This window comes from Mustela nivalis, assembly GCF_964662115.1.
Source record: "Mustela nivalis genome assembly, chromosome: 5".
Classification (NCBI taxonomy): Eukaryota; Metazoa; Chordata; class Mammalia; order Carnivora; family Mustelidae; genus Mustela; species Mustela nivalis.
This window is the reverse complement of record NC_139024.1, coordinates 40,912,176-40,929,386: the sequence shown is the minus strand read 5'-3', so window position 1 is coordinate 40,929,386 and position 17,211 is coordinate 40,912,176. Positions and strand designations below refer to the sequence as shown.

The 17,211-nt window shown below is 40.5% G+C and overlaps 1 long non-coding RNA gene across 2 annotated transcripts; it reads left to right on the top strand.

Moving 5' to 3' along the window:
* The first annotated feature begins 1,071 nt into the window (after window positions 1-1,071).
* On the top strand, window positions 1,072-13,905 carry LOC309864789. Of its 2 annotated transcripts, XR_014311761.1 has the most exons (7): window positions 1,072-1,211; window positions 2,353-2,429; window positions 5,415-5,590; window positions 7,167-7,285; window positions 8,227-8,291; window positions 11,210-11,374; window positions 12,606-13,905. It is a non-coding gene; the product is annotated as an uncharacterized lncRNA (long non-coding RNA). The 2 variants fall into 2 exon arrangements; XR_014311760.1 differs by lacking the exon at window positions 2,353-2,429.
* The last annotated feature ends 3,306 nt before the right edge of the window (window positions 13,906-17,211 follow it).

Here is a 17,211-nt window from a genome sequence, read left to right as displayed (position 1 = left end):
GAAAAGAGACTTGACTTGGTGGGAAATTAGTTATTAATAAACCTATTCCTTGACCTATTAAGTAGGGTAAGAACTCCATGTAAACTATGAATTTGGGGCACCTGGATGGCTCAGTTGGTTAAGCATCTTCCTTCAGCTCAGGTCATGATCCCAGGGTCCTAGGATAACACAGGGCTCCCTGTTCAGTGGGGAGCCTGCTTCTCCCTCTCCCTCTGCCTGTTGCCCCCCCTGCTTGTGCGCTCGCTCGCTCTCTCTCTGTCAGAAAAATAAAATTTTAAAAAAGTCTTTAGGGCGCCAGGGTGGCTCAGTGGGTTGGGCCGCTGCCTTCAGCTCAGGTTATGATCTCGGGGTCCTGGGATCGAGTCCCGCATCAGGCTCTTTGCTCAGCAGGGAGCCTGCTTCCCTCTCTCTCTCTCTCTGCCTGCCTCTCCATCTACTTGTGATTTCTCTCTGTCAAATAAATAAAATCTTTTAAAAAAATCTGTAAACTATGAACTTACTTAGTTAAAAATATATGTATTTGTATGTCCATATATAAATGGGATTTTTTCTAGGTGGAGACATTATACTCTGATTTTTACTTTCTTCTTACGTTTGGTCATGTCAGATTATTTTTGAAATCCATTTTTTAATTGGAAAAATCCTACAACGCTCTTTATAGTTCGAGGAAAAGCTTTTGTCGAATTATATGAAAAGACTTACATTGCATGAGAAGTGGGTTTTTTCCTGTTCCTATTGATGGAGGTTTCTGAGGAAAGGGTTTTAAACTGTGAAAGAAGGTTCATTTAGACTCTTGAACTTTAAAAATAGCTGGAATTGGGGGCACCTGGGTGGCTCAGTTGGTTAAGTGGCTGATGCCTGATTTCAGCTCAGGTCATGATCTCAGGATGGTGGGGTTGAGAGTCTGCTTGAGATTCTCTGCTTCTCCTTCCTCTCTCCTTCCCTTCCCTTCCCTTTTACATACTCTTTCTCTCAAATGAATAAATAAGTAAAAATCTTTTAAAAAGTAGCTGGAATTGATTTAAGATTTTATTTTTTTATTTGACAGAGATCACAAGGAGGCAGAGAGAGGGAGAGGAGGAAGCAGGCTCCCCTATGAGCAGAGAGCCCGATGTGGGGCTTGATCCCAGGACCCTGGGATCATGAACTGAGCCGAAGGCAGAGACTTAACCTACTGAGCCACCCAGGCTCTCTGCTGGAATTGATTTAAAGTAAGTTGTGGAAATGGTGACTGTGAAGAGATGGACACATTAATTATTTTGACTATAGTGGTCATTTCACTGCGTATATATGTGTATGTTTATCAAATCATCATACACCTTAAATGTGTGTATTTTTTATTTAAGAGTTTAGTTGTAGAGCCATAATTATTTATATTACAGAAAAGTATATGCTCTTCTTGTTTCTGAATATGAAGTGTAAAGAAGGGTAAGTGAGCTGCTATCTAGTTGGAAGGCCTGAGGAGGAACACGGTCAGGCATGGACAATGAAAGAAGGTTATACAATGTCAGTGCAGGTCCTCAAACTAGCTGAGAAGAGTAACTGATGAAACCATATTTTTTCCTTTCCTTGACGTTTTGAAGTACTTTAAAGAAGTAGGGAAGAGGCTTAGGTCAAGACTTAATATCCTGCCTTGTCACCAGACTCACAAATATATACATATTTACTCTAGATCCTAGAATTTAGCGAGGTGACACTTAGTAAATCAATCATTGCTTTGAGACACCAAATGGTATCTTACAGGCTTGGGAAAGTTAATGTTCTTTCAAAATCACCAGGAAACTCCCAAGGAGTATACCATTGGCAAAATCTGACAATAATTTACAGCAGAGTTTAATACATTGTCCTTTGCAGAAACTGCTTCCTTTCCATTTAATACATTTTTAAAAATTACAGTCTATCCTCACCACAAAAAAGAAATAACTGATTGAAAATTAAATTGTACTTGGGTATGTGTGAGTATCTTAAAATCTATGCCATGAAAATACTTTGAAGAAACAAATTCAGAGTTAATGAAGTCACCTGACCGTGAATCTCTCTTAATGTTGGGAGCTCACTCCCCAACAGATGGTGCTAGCTCTCCTCTAGTTAGAGCTGCTCTGGTCTACCCTTTCTTAAAATGTACCATGCATGACCTTGAAGGTGAAGGGTGATGTGGTAATTTGCTTAGAATGTATTGTAAACTTTCTTCTGTTGCCCCAAACTTCAGCTTATAAAACATTATCCCAACAATCCAGTTGAAACATCTATGATTGTATCCTCTTAGGAAGTTGATTTCTTCCACAGTAGCTGTAGGAAATCATTTAAAAGGTCATTTATATGATAACAATGGATGGTATTTAACTTTTTCAGAAACATTGGCTTACAGAAGGCCTGTCACTTACCTGCATATTCCCCCAAAATGACACTCGGTCTTGAAAATGTTAGAGGTGTGTGCTTTTTCCTAACCTAATTAATTTAGCAATTGTTTAGTGGTGATCTACTGTATGTTAACCATAGTGCTAGGAACTGGGGATGAAAATAGAAGTAATGCTTTATAATTCTGAGAGACCCAGCCCAGTGTAAGTCAAATATTTTCATATATCCTACGAGATTTTTGCCATGATGTACTTTTTAACTGGAACAGGCTTATTATTTTTCTTTAAATTTGCTTACTTTTAAAAAAAATAAGATTATTTATTTATTTGACACACAGAGATCACAAGTAGGCAGGCAGAGAGAGAGGAAGGGAAGCAGGCTCCCTGCTGAGCAAAGAGCCCGATGGACCAAAGAGCTCCATCCCAGGACCCCAGAATCATGACCTGAGCTCAAGGCAGAGGCTTTAACCCACTGAGCCACTGAGGCGCCCCTAGCTTACTTTTATTTTAAAAGAACATTCTATCACCAGTATTAATTTTAGAAGTTTCACAGAGGGTAATCATTACAAAATATCATTTTATTTTTAAAAAATGTAAATTCTAGCCTATTACCTCTATCTATAAGGCTTCCAAGACTGAGGCCTGCTATCTCTTAAAAAGGGAAATTAATCACACGATAGAGAGATGCTAAAGCCACCCCAGCACCAAACTTAAAATGTTTTTCCAAATGTAGATTATTAAAAGGGGGCCAGCTCTCACCCTATGCAATTCAACATTTAATGATATTTAATGCCCCATCAGCTTAACACATAAAGCCATCCGTAGTACCACCAACAGTGAGTGTCCTACATTTTGGGAGACATTCTAACTAGGAAGAGATGCACATGTAAACAAATCATTACAGTACAGTTTCATTAATGGTACATAAAGATTTCAGAGTACTTTGTAGAACATGACGGAAACAGATTAGCTCTCTGTAGGGAAGGGAGGCTGCAAGTTATTGTAAAGAAAATCGATGTTTGAGCCATTTATTGAAGGGTGAGTATAAATTGACTGAGGAATAGTAAAAACAAGGCACTTCAGAGAAAGTGAACTAGCTGAGCGAAGGCACAGTGTGGTAGGAATAGTGTGCTGTGCTGAACTAATAAGAGGGGAAGGAAGAAGGAATGCTGAAGAGTTTGGAATGGAGATTAGGAGTTAAATGTCAGAAGGCTGTGTGTGTGTGTGTGTGTGTGCGCGTGCGCACCAAGGAGCTTTGTCTTAATTCTTTCAGTAATGGGATTCCATCAAAAGTTTTTACACAGGGGATTAATAAAATCATATCTACATTTTATAAGGATGGTTCTGACAGATGCACAGGATGTATTACAGAGAGCAGTGAAGTAGAGCTTGGGACAAGCAGATCAGTTAAAAGTCTATTGCATGTAAATATAAGTATATATATATATTTATAAAGATTTTATGTATTTGAGAGAGAGCTAGCATGCACAAAAGTGTGTTTGAGTGGTGGGGGGTGCATAGGGAGAGGGAGAAGCAGACCTCCCCACTCAGCAGGGAGCCTGATATGGGCTTGATTCCAGGACCCTGAGATCATGACCTGAGCTGCAGGCAGATGCTTAACCAACTGGGCCACCCATGTGTCCCTGAAATATATTTTCTCCTTAAAAAATATTTCTTAAATTTAAAAAGAAAATTTCTTAAATCAGAGAAAGAAATATATGGAATCTTAAAATATATGGAATCTTAAAAATAAAAGAAATGGATCTCATAGATATGGAGAACACTGGTGGCTTCCAGAGGCAGGGAATGGTGATTGGGCAAAATGGGTGCAGAAGGTCGAAAGGTACAAACTTTGAGTTATAAGAAAGTAAGTCCTGGGGATGTACTGTACAGCATGGTGGCTATAATTAACTATACTCTATGGTATGTTGAAAGTTCCTAATAAAGAAGACCTTAAAAGTTCTCATCACAAGAGAACAAAAATTTGTAACTGTGCGGTGATGGATATTAACTATACTTTTTTTTTTAAAGATTTTATTTATTTATTTGACAGAGAGAGATCACAAGTAGACAGAGAGGCAGGCAGAGAGAGAGGGAAGCAGGCTCCCTGCTGAGCAGAGAGCCCGATGCAGGACTCGATCCCAGGACTCTGAGATCATGACCTGAGCCAAAGGCAGAGGCTTAACCCACTGAGCCACCCCGGCACCCGGATATTAACTATACTTATTGTGGTGATCATTTTTTCATATATACACATATCAAATCATTATGTTATATACCTAAAACTAACACAGTGTTGTATGTCAATTATATCTCAATTTTTAAAAAAAGATATTTCTTAGCTTTGTCCACGGAAAAGACTTAGAGACAATGACCAGCTCAGTGGCATTCAGCATCCCCAGAGCCCACACTCTAGTCTCTATTATTTTTCCTTAAAGGAACCATGACTTTGGAAGCGTACCTAATACCAGGTCTAGGGCAGGAAATGAACAAAATAAGCCTTGGATATCTTGTCATATCAGAAAGAAAGAAGCCATCAAAGTCTCCTGGGGGAAAAGGATTCGAAAGACAACACTGGCTAAAGAGGGGACAATTTAAATATCAATCAGAATAGTAACTACAATGAATTAAAACATATCAAATATTTTTAAGTATACAAGTTCATAATTATACTAAAAAACATGTCTAATTGATCACCTTTTGAGGTTTTTTTAGAGAGGAAGTGGGGAGGGGTTTGTGGGAGGAGCACAGGCAGAGGGAGAGACAGAACCTTAAACAGGCTCTATGCCCAGCACAGAGCCAAATGCTGGGCTCCATCTCCCAACCTTGAGATCATGACCTGGGCAGAAATCAACATCCCTTAACCGAGTGAGCCATGTAGGTGCTCCAACAAGAAGCTTTTTTTAAATTGACTCTCTCCTTACCCTGGATTAGTTCCCCAGTAGACTGCCCAGGTTGGCAGGATGAAATATTTCCAGGTATTACTAGGGGAAGTTTGTTATGGAGCTGGCATGAGGGCTGGTGGAGCCATGACAACTCAGCAGAATTCTGTTCTAGGCTTTCAGTGCTATGGAAGGACATCAGACCACTGTAGAGCTTGGCTTCAGGTGTCCTTGGGAAACCACGAGTGGTGGTGGTACAGCCACAAACCGGCTGGATGATGGGAATCTGGACCTTGTCCTCCGTGGTCTCCAGCTGGCGTCAGCGGTGTATGCATCTGTCATCCGCCTTTGGTGGGTCTCATATTTGTTTAGACTTGTCCAGTTGGCTAGAAGCTGGCTTTACATGAAATGGAGAATGCTGCTTTCACAAACACTGGCTCAACATGTCAAAAATACCAGCTGCAGTAATTCAAGATAGTACCAACTCTTTGACAAGCCTGGCTTTGTTCAAAAGGGGAATGCAGGGATTGAGTCATCTTTGGAGGACACTAGCCTAAAGAAAGAGTCATCAACAATTCAGAGCCTGGTGGACACCTATGGGAAGCAGAAGAGAACACACCTGAACATGATGGAGGAAATCATTTCCCTAATAAAAGAACTTAAGGAAGAAAGATCCAGACACATAAGACAAGAAGAGATGATGGCTGAAGTTCTAAGAATGACCTGGTCACGGAGTTAAGAGTCACCATATCTCAATAAGCATTTCCAGCCAATAGCTCCTTAATTATCCCTCCCAAGGGTGGGCGTGGTCTAAAAGCAGAGCTGCTTTTTCCTTCTATTCAGGTCTCCTGTGCTGCCAGGAGGCAGCCACCTACCTACGCTCCAATGTGAGGTTCATTACTGCCCTGATCCAAGGAAATAGTACCTGTGGAGACCTCCTTTTCCTTCTCATTTCCTGGGAAGCAGTTCCCTCCCTTCTTTTTGGGCTGGAGTCTCTCTTCCACCTCCAAAATCCTAAAAAATGGGTGCTCTTTTGAGGTTAATCCAGTTTTCAAATGAACCACCTATTGGAGCCAACATCAGAAGCTCCAGACTTTTAAAATGATGTCTCTTCAAAAGGAATTTTAATCTCATTCATCGGCATTTTAAATGTCAATTAAGGAACCATTCTTTTTGATCAAAGTAACATCCATTAGAACTTAAGTTCTCAGAATACTAGTTTTTTGGGTTTTTTTAAAAGATTTATTCACTTATTTGGAGAGGGGAGGGGCAGAGGGAGAGAGAGAAAAGGGAGGGAGAACCTCAAGCAGACTCCCCACTGAGTGCAGAGCCCACGGGGGGGCTTAAACCCAGGACCTTGAGATCATGATCTGAGCCAAAATCAAGAGTCAGATGCTTAACTGACTGAGCCACCTAGGTGCTCCTTCAGAATATAACTATAATAATATATATATATAATTGGACATATTTATATATTTTTTATAATTTTATAATTTTATAATTATACATTTAAAAATAATTTTATTATTTCTATATAATCTTATAAAGTTGTTTTTATTTTATTTTTCTTTCTTTTTTTTTAAAGATTTTATTTATTTATTTGACAGAGATCATAAGCAGGCAGAGAGGCAGGAAGAGAAAGCAGGCTCCCTGCTTCAATGCAGGGCTTGATCCCAGGATTCTGAGATCATGATCTGAGCCGAAGGCAGAGGCTTAACCCACTGAGCCACCCAGGTGCCCCTATTTTATTTTTCGTTAAACATTGTATAGATACTGTGTTTTATTTGATTACATGTGCAGTTTATCAATGGTATACAATTCCAAGTGGATTCTATAGAGCTCTTCAGAGGGTCCCAGGTAGGACTGACCCCTAGCTGTGTCTCGTAATTCAGTAATACACATTTTTTTGGCTTTCTCTTTTTGCCAGTGTCACTCCCCTGTTTTCTGGCATTATCTTCCAAAGAAGTCACCTGCCCTTATGAGTCCCTGCCTCTGCTTCCAGGGGAAATGAAACAAAGGCATTGAATGTACATCCAACCATCCTAGGTAAAACTTGCCTTCTACTACTAGGGTTGTAGTTAATGTGGACATTGCCGTCAGTAAATGAGGCTTAGTCATGTCTCTTGTCTCTTAGTCACGTCTCATGGGGACAATGTCATCCCCAGATGGCAGGTGCCTCTGGCCCATGAATTCTCTAGAGCCCTCCCATGCAGTCTGTGCCTTCTCACATGTTCCTGAGTGTATCAGTCACGTTAAATTCAGTGAGATTGACTGAGCTGCGCCTTGCTTACTCCATTGTTTCTCTGTATCACCCAGAAAAGTAGTGCAATCCTTGGTTATAGTTGTCCCTCCATAGCAGTGGGAGTCAACCAGTGTTTGGCACCAAGCTAGTAATTCGTTTTCAGTAGGACAGCGGTGAGTGGGTGCGTTGGATAATTTTAGGAGCTGAGAGACTGGAGTAATTCTGCACTTAAGTTAATCCCGGTTTGTGTAAGAAACCATCTCATGAGAGCTAGGTGTGCCCCATCAGTCTTGGGGTCTATGATAAACAACAAGGTAGAACATTGTCCAACACAGGACACTGAATACGAGCAGTCTTTTTTTTTTTTTTTTTTTTAAGTCACCTGGAGCCTCTGAGGCCAAGATATGCCATTGAACTGAGAGTTTTAGGATTAGAACAGGTGTCCAGTACTGGTATCTCAAGGAATGATGCTCACAGGCCCTTAGACTGGGAATAGGGTGGATGTGGCAGAGACATTCTTCAAAAGTCTACTGATTCTTGGCTCTCTGTCTTTATTTAAGAGAAAAAAACATCAAAAAAGAAAAATGATTGGAAACTTGGCTGAGTGTGCTAACTCGTGGCTTCACTGTACTGTACTTTCCCTTAGGTTTTACTTTGTAGGCACCCCAATATTAGCATCTATGGCTTTTTTCTCCTGGGCTTGTTTTTTTAAAATTTGTTTTGTTATTGTTGGTCTATTTTTCAGGAGAGAGATCCTTTCTGTCCTCCTGTGGAAGGTTCAGACCTGGCTGCTGTCATTCTAGGAGCTGAGTAAGGACATGGCACTAAAGGCTCTCACAACTCAATACACAGAATTTAACTTAACCTCCCGATTTTACCATTTGCCTTACTTCCCTGAAATACCCCTGAAGCTGGAGCTCTGTTTTAACTTCTCCAGCGAGAATGCCTGTCTTCTTCTGTCGGAATGGGAAGGATTTAGCTGCCTGGAAGCACCACCATAGAGCCGGCATCTGGAGCACTAGCTGCTCCTTATATGGGCTTATGACTCGTCTTGTCACCGCAAAGTGACAGGTGCCTCCAATGTCACAGTTGTTTTGTCTTGCCTTTTGGCTTTTCTGACTGCCAGTGCTGAAATTTCAGCTTTCTCTGCTTTGTGAAGTCTCCATACCTCCTCCTGCTTGCCATTTTCCATGTTGTGTTCTAGCAGCAAATTACCTCTCGGAAAGAACGTTTCTCAGCTTCCCTTGCATCTAGTTGCATCTAGTTGGGGAAACAGGACCAAGTTCTGGCCAAAGACACATAGAAGGAAAAAGACACATAGAGACCCCCGGAGTGCCCCCTTAAAGGGGTCTGAGCCCAGTGATGGATACTCCTTTTACTATTCTCCCTCCTTCTTACTGCCTGGAATATGGGCACAAGGGCGGGAACACCAGGAATTATCTTGAACTCACGAGGAAACCTTGTGGAAGAAAGCTGTGTAGTAAAATAGAGATACAGGAGCCTTGGTTTCTGGTGGCTGCAGGTTTGCCCTGGAGTAACACCAGAAATAAAATGCTGTAAGTTGGGCTGTAGGGTTAGATGCTGCTGTGTCTAATCTTAGCTCATTCATCTTTTATCCTACCCCTTTAACCAAATTTTTGATGGTGGCAAGAGGCAGGACGAACAATTGTCAAAGTTGCTAAAATAGTGAGCAACCCAACCTTGCTCCTCAAACCACCTGAATGAGATCCCCACCTTCCAAATCAGAGTGTGTTCTGTGCAGTGATACCACTAAGTAGGACGAAAAACATCTACAATTTGGGGGACTTGATGTTTTCTACAGGTTAGGGCACTCATCTAAGAAAAAGAAGACAAAATTAGATAGGCGTTTAGGGGTTCCCTAGAAGCAGAGCCTGAGATGGAGATTCCTGAGCAAGTAATTTATCAAGGGCTGGCTCTCAGGAAATTGTTGGGGAGTGAGGGATGCAGGAGAGGGCCAGAGAAGCTAGGCAAAGGTGTGGTTTCAGAAGATATCTAGCCTTGGCCTGACCTCCTGGGGGGGGCTCTGGAATGTATGTTACCCTGCTATAAGACAAGGGTTTTAGGCCCCAGCATCAGTCAGTCATGGAGGTGGTCCAGCATCCCAGTCATCTCTAGGGAAGTGGCTCCCCGAAGCTACAGGTGGTCAGCTGCAGCAGGGTGCAGATGTGAGTCCTTAGTAATCAATACTTGCAGCAGCCGCGATGGGTGCACTGTCTTGCTGGAGGGAATTAAGTCAGGAGGCCAGGTACAAAACGAAAGAATGGAAATAGTCATTTTAAATTTTTTAAAGTCCCTCCCCCTGCTCTTGTGCTCTCTCTCACTCTCTTCCTCTCCAATAAATAAATATAATCTTTAAAAATGTGGGGAGGGGCCTGAATGGCTTAGTTATCTGCCTTCAGCTCAGGTCACAATCCCAGCGTCCTGCAATTGAGTCCTCCCGCATTGGGCTCCCTGCTCAGTGTGGAATCTGCTTCTCTCTCACTCTATTCTGTGCTCTCATGCACTCTTGACCTCTCAAATAAATGAATAAACTCTTCTTTAAAAATAAATTTAAAAAATAAGATTTTTAAAAGTTGGGGTGCCTGGCTGGCTCTATCAATAGAGCATGGGACTGTTGATCTCAAGGTTGGAGTTTGAGCCCCATGTTGGGCATAGAGATTATTTAATAAAAGAAAATTTTAAATTTTTAAAATTGATAAAAATTGTAAATATCAGAAAATCCAGGAAAAAAATTATGTATTATGGGTACCCAAAATCTCTCTATAACACTATTTCTCCTTTTTTGCTTTTCTGCATAGACTTTGATCTCTCTTTCTCTCTCTTTTTTTTAGTAGGCTTCATGCCCAGCATGGAGCCCAACATGACATGGGGCTTGAACTTATAACCTTAAGATCAAAACCTAAGCTGATGAGTCAGATACTTAACCCACTGAACCACCCAGGCACACACCTCTTTCTCTCTTTTTTTTAAGTAATCTCTGCACCCAACATGGGGCTCGAACTCACAACCCTGAGATCAAGAGTCACATGTTCTACTGACTAAGCCAGCCGGGCAACCTTGATCTCTTCCTCATATGACAGTGGTTTGCAATATTGGATGATTATATAAGGATGATTTAGTTTAGCATGATTGTTTAAACTTGTTTTTTTATTACTGATAATTTGGAAAATATTTTTTTTAAAGATTTTATTTATTTATTTGACAAAAAGAGATCACAAGTAGATAGGCAGGCAGAGAGAGAGGAGGAAGCAGGCTCTCCGCTGAGCAGAGAGCCTGATGCGGGGCTCGATCCCAGGACCCCGGGATTACAACCTGAGCCGAAGGCAGAGGTTTAACCCACTGAGCCACCCAGATGCCCCTGGAATTCATGACTAGTAATGTCATGTATATTTTTAGAATTATTGTCAAATATAGTAAAGCCTCTGTCACATACGAACTGTAAGATTTAAAGACATTTCAAGTTTTCTTGGGAAGTGATAACCCTTAAATCTTTTTGAGTAGGGGGTGCCTGGGTGGCTCAGTCGTTAAGCATCTGCCTTTGGCTCAGGTAAAGATCCTGGAGTCCTGGGATCGAGCCCTGCATCAGGCACCCTGCTTGGCAGGAAGCCTGCTTCTCCCTCTCCCACTCCCCCTGCTTGTATTCCCTCTCTCACTCTCTCTCTGTCAAATAAATAATAAGATCTTTTTCAAAAAATCTTTTTGAATAGGCCACAGACATCAACCAGTTTGTCTGCCACGTCCTGTCTCAGTGGAATAGAATGAGTTTTATGTTATCCTTATTGATGCCAGTATTTTGCATAAAATCAAGAGTCAATTAATCTCCTCCCAATGAGTGACATGTCATCAGCCTTTGTGAAGACAAGATGCATCAGGTATGCTAAGACACAATCCAGTACTTTGCAATGCATATATAACATATTACTTCAAGACAGATGTACTCATTGTGTAGAGTCCTGCTAAGTGTGTACACTAGAGACAGTAGTTCTGATAAATTCTGTTATGCACAAAAGAGTGGGGAGAAACCATGATACATTTGTAATTGTATTCATCACATTGTTGAGTATATCACTGACAGGATAGAACTTCCTTTTCAACAAGGAAGATGAAAACAGACTCTTGCCGTCTTAATAATTTTGCTTCTCTAGCATTTGGAAGAATTTCTAATAAGTTGACTTCCAATAAACTCCATTCATTTCAAATCTTGTTTCTTCCCCTCTACCCACACACTGTGCATTGGTGGATAAGGTCACATTGCAATAAGACCTCTGTCCCTTCACTTTCGTGTGACAGGATGCCAGGAGTGTGGACATAGCAGACAGTAGGGATACTCCTGGAAGCCATTCTGCACCTGGACAGCTATTAATACTTTCTTTTACACAAAAAGACTGCAAAAACACAAAATTATATTCTGGTAAACCCAAACCAAACGTATGCTTAGTTCAACTTTCTATTAAATGGATCCCAACATGCTTATGGCCATTCCAATGTGACATGACCGAGGAAAAGTCAGGATGGAAAGAGATGGTGGTCTTAACTGACTATGATTAAAATACCTTCTTTGGGGGCACCTGGGTGGCTCAGTGGGTTGAGCCGCTGCCTTCGGCTCAGGTCATGATCTCAGGGTCCTGGGATCGAGTCCCACATCGGGCTCTCTGCTCGGCAGGGAGCCTGCTTCCCTCTCTCTCTCTCTCTCTCTGCCAGTCTCTCTGCCTACCTATGATCTCTCTCTGTCAAATAAATAAATAAAATCTTAAAAAAAAAATAAAATACCTTCTTTGAATTTTAGTCAAATATATGATGATGTGAAAGCATTTCTAAGCCCATTTTGGGCCTTGAAGCTTAAGCTTCGTTAAGTTGTGCAGTATCTCTGCCTGTGGGTAGGACAGGTAGAATAACACTCAACCCAGGAACATTTAGTTTATTTATGCAGTTGTCACCATGGCACCAGGAAATACAGCAGCCACTATGTCCCAAATGTCCTTGAGATTCAGGAACATCCTTTTATCCACAAATTCAACCCTTCTCCTTGATCTTAATCTCTGGTTGTTGCATAAATTTCTCCCAAATTTCACTTCTCTTTCTTCCTCTTTTTTGTGGTTACAGGAATTTCAAATGGTAAAGTCTCATCCTTGTTGTTAGACCTGTGTTTCCAAGAATCTTGCTGATCAAGACACATGCTTACCACGTGAGTTGTGTTCACCCAACTCTGCTAATTCAGCGCAATTTATTTCTAACAAATTAATACACAAAGTATTTTTTTCAAACATATATATCTGCATGATGCTTTAATCATTTGTATCATTTCTAAACAGATGTACTATATATACATTTATACTTGGAAAAATTTGGTGTCTTAAGTACTTATAAATCTTATAAACTTCCTCAGAACAGATTTCTCTTTTGATCAATTCTATATTTCATCATAAATTTAAAAAAAAATGTGGCAGTATAGCAGGGGATGGTGGCCAATATCTCTGGTTTGAGCAGCAGAGGCTGAAAGTGGGATCCATTGCTCCAATATTTTTACTTTGCAGACCAGCTGATACTTCTCAGAAGGTGCTTCTGTCAGCTTTTAAGGCTTTTCCACTTCCTTGGGCTTGCTTTCTGATCAGAGTGGTGGACTGCTGAGGCTGATTATCTGTCGCGCGATTTAATTTCCTTGCGTGCACCAATCTCAATACTACTGAAGCTTTACTAATTATTACTGTTTCAGATACCAAGTTGACCAAAGGTGACTAACAAGCACTTGCTGAGTTTCTCTGATGATTTTAAAAATATACAGTGAAGGGGGCGCCTGGGTGGCTCAGTGGGTTAAAGCCTCTGCCTTCAGCTCAGGTCATGGTCCCAGGGTCCTGGAGTCGAGCCCCGCATCGGGCTCTCTGCTCGGCAGGGAGCCTGCTTTCCCCTCTCTGTCTGCCTCTCTGCCTACTTGTGATCTCTGTCTTTCAAATAAATAAATAAAATCTTAAAAAAAAATACAGTGAAGCTAATGGGGATATTAGTACTCAAAAGTCAAAAGGGGACATCGGAAGCACTTCATAGAATTTGGAGTTTGAAACTGGAATCTGGTTAAAGTGTGGAGAGTTTGTTTATTTCACAGCCTTGGGTACTTGAAGATCAAATTCCCTTAGATTAGCAGCTATGACAGGTGATCCTGTTATGCAATGTAGAAACTCAGGTTTAATATGATCTTGCATGAAACTTATTTAGCCATTAATTGAAAGCAGACAAATAGACTGATTAAGTCATGAATTGGCAACTTTGATCATTCTCTTTATTTATTTCTGTATTTAGCTGAGTTTGCTTTCTTTAACTTCCCTTCCAGTGTGTGATCCATGGACTAAAAATGCAGGGTTTTTTGTGTGTATTCTATTTATCACAGACTTAATTTTTTTAAATATCTTTTTTTTTTTTAAAGATTTTATTTATTTATTTGACAGAGAGAAATTACAAGTACACTGAGAGGCAGGCAGAGAGAGAGAGAAGGAAGCAGGCTCCCTGCTGAGCAGAGAGCCCGATGCGGGACTCGATCCCAGGACCCTGAAATCATGACCTGAGCCGAAGGCAGTGGCTTAACCCACTGAGCCACCCAGGCGCCCATTTTTTTTTTTAAATATCTAAAGAAGACTACAATGATGTAAAAATTTTACGGCTGCATAGTTTCCTTATTGCCCTTCTTTTCTCTCTCTCTCTCTCTCTCCTTCAAACACATTGCATGATTCATTGTTTTTTTTTTCTCATAGTTTCTCTAGTATACTAAAATTATGTGGCATAGGGTCTGTCTCTTTTAACGATGAGTGTAAATCACTGGACATAATAACTTTAGGCTTTTATTCCCATCTCAAATGTAGTGATATACACTGTTACACAATTAATTTGGTTATATGCTAAATTCTTTTTTTTTTAATTTTTTTAAATTTTTATTTTTTTTTTGAGAGATAGAGTACGTGCTACAGAGGGGCTGGGCAGAAGGGGAGAGAGAGAGAGAGAGAGAGAATGCCCAGTAGGCTCGATGCCCAGTGTGGAGCCTAATACAAAGCTTGATCACATGACCCTGAGATCACGACCTGAGTTGAAATGCAAGAGTGGGTTGTTCAACCAACTGAGCCACCCAGGCACCCCGGTTCTGTGCTAAATTCTGATGTTGAATAGTATAGTCAAATCTGGGTTTTAAAGTTTTCGAAGCAACATGAGAGATCCCAATTACATGTCCTCATAATTGCAGATCTCTGAATGGCCACGTATTACCAGAGAAAGAAACTAACATCTGGGTAACAACAACACTTCAGTAAAATTATAAACTGATATTTGATAAGAAAAAAACATGAGAGCATCACTTGTTGCCCTTTGGTATAAATTAGGCAATGGATAAAGTATTTGCTTTTCTAAAATGACAATAAAAGTGACATTCTAGATTTTTAAAAATTGGCCAGCTATCCTATTTGCCTGAAAAAAATTAAAATACTAATTAAATATCTCTTCTCCCATAATTCAGTTTGAATGAACTTTTCTGATAAGCCAAATTCATTTATAACAAAGGAAGTTCGTTTTAATGAAGTCAAGCAGCTTATAATAACAATAATTAAATTTTAGCTAATTGGCATAAAAAACTTATTAGAGAAAGTACAATTCAGCTTTTGAGGAATGCTTTAATCTGATTCACATTAATCACTAAGAAAAAACATGAAATTTCAAGGAATGCTCTCTTGAAAGGAAACGAACACTTTAAATTCTAATGTTATAAGTGTATTAAGAATTTTCAATTTTTCAAGGAAAATACTTGGAAAGCCTGTATGAAGGATTTGTCTAATTCTGTGTATGTGTTTACTCTAGATGTCTCTTTTTAGAAATATTTAACACTATAACTTATAATGATATCTTGATTCAAAATCAATCCTCTGCTTTGCTGTTATATTGTTACCTTAGACTGCTGGTGTATAGTAGGTGTTATGAACTGATTTGAGCTTCCCCTCCAAAAAAACCTAATAGATTGAAACCCTAAACCCCAATGTGACTATATTTGGAGATGGGGCCTTTAGAGAATAATTAAGTTTAAGTAAGGTCATAAGAGTGAGGCTTTAATCTAATAGGATTGGTGTGCTTATAAGAAGAGACACCAGAAGTCTCCCCCACCCCTCCACCCCTGCGCCTCTCTCTTCCCCTACCATCTCTCCACCCCTGTGCAATTGCAGGGGAAAGGCCATTTGAGGACACAGTAAAAAAATGGCTGTCTGCAAGCCAGGAAGAGAGGCCTCACTACAGCAATCTTGATGGCAATTTGATCTTGGACTCTTAGTCTCCAGAACCGTGTGACAATAAATTTCTGTTGTTCAAGCTACCTAGTCACCTGTATTTTGTTATGGCAGCCCGAGCAGACTAATATAGTAAGATATCCGCACAACATTGGTATAAAAAGACAGCACATTATATAAAATTCTGGGTCAGCAGATTGTCAAGGGCTGATGTGATAGCATCAGGTTCACCTTGGAGAGCATCACAGTATCACTTTGGAACAGAGGCGATATTTCCAGTTGAAACAACACAGCCCAAGGAATTTGATGGGGTTTTAGCTCATCACAAAATTACAGATGCTCACAGCATTTCAAGGAAGAGACTGGAGTCTTGCAATGTCTATTATTTTCATTTAAAGCATACCATAGACTTAGACTTTTAGAAATGGAGAGAGGCAAGAAGGCTTTCCTTGGGCTGAGAGATCTAAAGGACATGTTGAAGGGATCCAAGTGCCATCAAGGTCATCCTGGAACTGGGACGGACCTTCATCCCAGAACTCTTAGGTATGTGTTGCTGAGCCAATGGTGACCAAGCAGACCACTTGGGAGGGTCAGAGAATCAGTGCATGGATGCCCAACCACTTGGATTTGCCAAATTCTTTTTCTTTTCTCTCTCCTGACTTGAAAGATAATGATTAAACTTAAGGTCATCCTCTCCCACTGATGAATGTCAAAGTACATTGTACACAGAGGACCTGACTCACCCCTAAACAGTCAACAGGTAGTTGACATTTGTCCAAATGCTCCCTGATTGGAGGGTTCTTAGTAGAACCCTGCGTGCTTTGGGGAGCATTGTGAGCAGGGGCACCAGAGGCAGCTGGGGTGGCTGTGGAGGAAGTGGTGTGCAGGAGAGGAGATGTGAGGTGCTACTAGCAAGAGAGGGACTTGGAGGGAAAGAGAAATCCTGAAACATTCTGAATAACTGTTCCGCTGGAGAGTAGGATGCAATGCAGTCTTTATCTCCTTTCAAAGCGTTCAGGAAAAACTGTCATCATCATCAGTGATTTGCCCTGGAATTAATATATTGGTCTGGCCTAAAGATGAAAAAAGAACACATATGGGAGCCATAAAGGGGGCCTAGCCACAGACAGATGATATGTAAACATACCTGCATCTGTAGGAAAAGAGACAGAGAGGAGTCTGGAAGCACATGCTTCGCTGTGTTAAATGTTACTACTCCGTAGTAATAATCACAGTGATGGGGTCATAAATTACAAATAATTTTTATTATTTTTGTGTTTTGCTGACTTTTCTGATTTTTAGAGTGAACGTGTAAAAACTAATTCTAATAATCCCAATGATATCTGCTAATGTTTTTGAGTACCTACAGGACACATGCCAGCCACTGGTCCAATGTTTACATTACACTGAGTTCATTTAATTCCGACACAGCCTACTTGTGAGATCTACTCAGTAAG